This window comes from Lutra lutra, chromosome 12 (genome assembly GCF_902655055.1).
Source record: "Lutra lutra chromosome 12, mLutLut1.2, whole genome shotgun sequence".
NCBI lineage: Eukaryota > Metazoa > Chordata > Mammalia > Carnivora > Mustelidae > Lutra > Lutra lutra.
In genome coordinates, this window is record NC_062289.1 from 65,002,712 (window position 1) to 65,007,390 (window position 4,679).

Consider the following 4,679-nt stretch of genomic DNA (forward strand, 5'->3'; position numbering starts at 1 on the left):
GCGGGGCTCCATCCCAGAACCCTGAGATCATGACCTGAGCCAAAGGCAGAGGCTTAACCCACTGAGCCACCCAGGTGCCCCCAACAGAGGGTCTCTTAAGTGGTGGAATGACAGGATCAGCATTAGCCTATCTCCGAAAATGGGAAACTTGAAAACAAAACACATTAAAGAAAAAAAAAAATTCAACCCATAGCAGAACTTGGATTTTAAGTTAATTTCTAACTCGCCTGTAGGCACTGTTGGTCTCAAAGGTTCATCTCTGGCCTTTGGGAGCCCCTGCCAGGTAAGCAGTTTCCTGCACATCTGTAATCACTTGCTTTGCTCTCTGCTCTGAGCCTCCTTTCAAGTCAAGACCTGCCAAGGCTTTGGGTTATTCTTCCGGGAGAATATGAAGTCATTCTTCTGGGGAAAGGTCAACCTCAAGTCAGCTTGGCTTCCAGTTGTGCTCTGAGCTGAGAGCACTAGTTCTTTTTTTCTTTTCTTTTTTTTTTTTTTTAAAGATTTTATTTATTTATTTGACAGAGAGAGAGAGAACACAAGTAGGCAGAGAGGCAGGCAGAGAGACAGGAGGAAGCAGGCTCCCTGCTGAGCAGAGAGCCCGATGCGGGACTTGATCCCAGGACTCCGAGATCATGACCTGAGCCGAAGGCAGCGGCTTAACCCACTGAGCCACCCAGGCGCCCCCTGAGCACTAGTTCTAACACCCAGACTTCTGTCTTGTGACCCTGGTCAAGGAACCAGACCTTTGCCTTGGGGCTCAGGACAGAGTTTTGACTTCTGACTGGCCCCTGCCGGCTGGCTCTGGGGTGGAGGCCTGCTCTTGAACTCCAGGGACATCGTAGGGAACCTTCCCTACCTGCTGCCAAGCAGCCACGAAACGTTCTGGTAGTTCCAGGGCTAGAAACCAGGCTAGTGGTTTTTATTGACTTTTTTTTTTTTTTTTTTAGATCCATGGTATGTGTTAATTGCCAGGGTCCTTCCGAGTCCCCGGTCTCAGCTGGGTCTTTGACAGTCTTTTCCTTGATAATCTACCCCTTCCATCCTCTAGCTCAGCCCCCACCTATTTCAGCCTCACACAGAAAAGGGGATCAGATGTCAGCTCCCTCCCAGCTGTGTGGGCCTGTGTGTACAAGTCCCAAACCACAGTAACTCAGAATGTAACATTATTTGGAGATAGGGTCTTCACGGAAGTCATTAGGGCAGGCCCTGATATGTCTGGTGTCCTTCAAAAAAGGGTTAATTTAGGGGCACCTGGGTGGCTTGGTCAGTGAAACTTCTGCCTGCCACTCAGGTCATGATCCCTGAGTCCTGGGATTAAGCCCTGTGTCAGGCTCCCTGCTCAGTGGGAGTCTGCTTCTCCTTCTCCCTCTGTTCCTCCCCTGCTCGTGCTCTCTCTCTAATAAATAAAAATTCTTTTTTAAAGGGTTAATTTCTTTTTTTTTTCCTTGAGATTTTATTTATGTATTCAACAGAAAGAGACACAGCGAGAGAGGGAACACAAGCAGGGGGAGTGGGAAGCAGAGGGAGAAGCAGGCTTCCTGCCGAGCAGGGAGCCCGATATGGGGCTCGATTCCAAGACCCTGGGGTCATGACCTGAGCTGAGAGCAGACACCCAATGACTGAGCCATCCAGGCGCCCCAAAAAGGGTTAGTTTCGACATAAAGTGGCTGACAGAGGGAAGATGATGTGAAGATAAGGGAGAATGTCACTTGAACCTGAAGACAGCCATCTACAAGCAAAGGAGAGATCTTTCCCTCACCACCCTCAGAAGGAACCAACACTGTCAACCCCTCGATTTTGAACTTCTAGCTTCCAGAACCGAGACAATACATTTCTGTCACTTATGCCACCAGTTTGTGGTACTTTGGTAAGGCAGCATGAGCACACCAAAGCCGTCTCCATGTCCCAGTCTTTCTTTACTTCTTTTTCTGGGAAGAAGTATCTCTTCTTGGGTCTGTGGGACCTTTCTCCTCATCTGCTCTTTCTCCTTAACCTTCACATAAGGTCCAGTCTCTCTCATGGTCCTATCTTCTATCCCCTTCCTAGTTTACTACCCTTTCTTCTTCACAGTCCCAAGCTTAAGAAAGTAATCTCAGGGAAAAAAAGAAAAGAAAAAGAAAAAAAAAGTAATCTTGGGGCGCCTGGGTGGGTCATTCGTTAAGCATCTGCCTTCGGCTCAGGTCACGATCCCAGCCTGCATTGTGCTCCCTGCTCAGTGGGAAGCCTGCTTCTCCCTCTTCCGTTCCCCCTGTTTGTGTTCCCTCTCTTGCTGTCTCTGTCAAATAAATAATCTCCTCCTTTGCTGCCTCTTCACTTCATAGCCCTTATAATCTGGGTTCCCCCCAAGCCACTCCATTGAAACCACCCTTCTGGGGCACCTGGGTGGCTCAGTGGTTAAGCCTCTGCCTTCGGCTCAGGTCATGATCTCAGGGGCCTGGGATCGAGTCCCACATCGGGTTCTCTGCTCTGCGGGGAGCCTGCTTCCGCCTCTCTCTCTCTCTGCTTGCCTGTCTGCCCACTTGTGATCTCTGTCAGATAAAAAAAAAAAAAAGAAAGAAAAGAAACCACCCTTCTGCCTTAATGTTCTTCCCCTACAGTATTTGAGGACACTGATCGCTCCCTCCTTAGAACTCTGCCTCTGCTTTCTGATCACTCTTCTCTTCCCACCTTTTGAGCTGGGTTCTTCTAGAGGCTTCTGGCCTCTAGCGTGTTTCCGGGTTTCAGTTTTAGCTCCCTCTCTCTCTTCTGGGACACCCTCCTTCACCTGCTTGGCTTCAGTCACCACCTATAATCTGACAACTCACAGATCCTTTCCACCTGCCTCCCAGGCTCCAGGCCTGCACAGTGAATTCTAGTATCCTAATTGTTTTCTTGTGTATCATCTTCTTTCCCATGAGAATGTGAGTTCCCTGAGAATAGGGCTTTGGGCCTGTTTCGTGCACAACCATTGGCCCAGCGCCTGCATTCTGTCTGGATGTCCCTCAAACTCTTCATTTTCGTCTGCCCATCACCCCAGACTTGCTTGGGTTTTTGTATTCCTTAAAACTGTCTGTGACTAGTTCCTGTGGTCAGAAATCTGAGTGCTATCTTCACCCCCTCCCTCACTTGGCAAAGCCATCCCTAATACCTGCCCTGCCTAAGGCTCTCTGGGGCCCACTCTCTCCCTCCCTGCCACACTCCAGTGTGGTCCCTTCTTCAGCTTCTGCCTGAACCATTACAGAGTTCTTCTCCTGAGCCCCTTCCCAGCTTGTTCTCCTCACTGACCTAAGTGATTTCCCCCCTTGAAATATACACATTGGTTTTCTTTTCCCACGAAATTGGGACCGCAGTGTAACAACAGTTCTATGTCTGTTCTTTCCCCATAATGTAAATCTTGCAAGCATCATCCTGTATGCTCTGGAAGCTTTCTGTAACTTCAACTGTCTACCGTAGCCAGGGGTGAGCCACAATATAGTCTACCATTTCCTTAGTGAGGCTGTTTCTCGGCCTTTTTGTTCTTATAAGTAATGCTGTCATTCATCTTTACAGTCCTTCCAAAATGCAAATCTGGCCATGTTACTCTCTCGCTTAGAATCTGTCAGTGCCTCCCTGTCATGGAAGGTCAGTGTTGTCTGACTCCTTCAGATGGCCCATGAGGCCTTTCATCTGGGACCTGCCTACATCCCTCATGTCCTCACCCTCCTACAAACCAAACTTTAGCTGTTCCATTACTTGCAGCTCCCAAATGTGAGCCACCTGGATTTTTTTGCTTTTGCTTTTATGTAGCATCTTGCCCTTGTCTTCCCAGAGAAGTCTGCTGCTATGTTCAGATCCTAGCGTTCCTTATCTATAATGATGCCCAAAGATGATATCCACTAACCCAGAGTGGCCTTGGGGATCCAGGCTGCCAGTCCACTGACATATAAGATTTTCAAGATGGTCTAGTCCAGGTTCCAGGTGCCTTCTCAGAGTTTTCAGATCTAGAAGGAATTGCTATGCCTGTGGTCGGATGGGAAGGTGGAGCCAAGAGAGTGGGGCCAAGGCTAGGTTGCTCTGCTCTCCTTTCTTGGTGAACTATGGTGTTTAGAGTGGCCATGAGCCCTGATGGGATCCTCTTGCAGAATACAGTGGCCAGCCATCCTTCCTCCTCCCACTCCTAGGAGTACTTTGTGGCAATCTAAATGAGATGGCCAACTATTATGGCCCATGGGTCAACTGCAGTCCACCATGTTTTGCACCTCCCATGAACTAAGTGGTTTTGACATTTTTAAGTGATAGGAAAAAAAAATCAAAATAATTGGATTTTGTGACATGTGAAAATATATAAAATTTAAATTTCAGTGTCCATAAATAAAACTTCATTGGAACACAGTCACTCTCATTTATATGTCGTCTTTGGCTGCTTTTGTAGTACGATGGAGGAGCTGAGTAGTTGTGACAGATTGATTGGCCCATGAGCCTGAAATATTGACTCTCTGGCACTTCACCATTTGCAGAGCCCTGATCTCCACTCAGTGGGGCAGTGTGGTCAGGGAGATAGGAGACAGATTGGAAGAGCACTCTGAAAGATGAAATGAGAGGGTTTCAAGAAGAAAGCTTGTCCACAGGGCTCGATGGGGCAGCAAGGGCCAAATATATGAAGGCTCAACATGGAGGAGCCCCTCCACCCGCTTTTTGAGAATGACTACGTGGGGACAGAA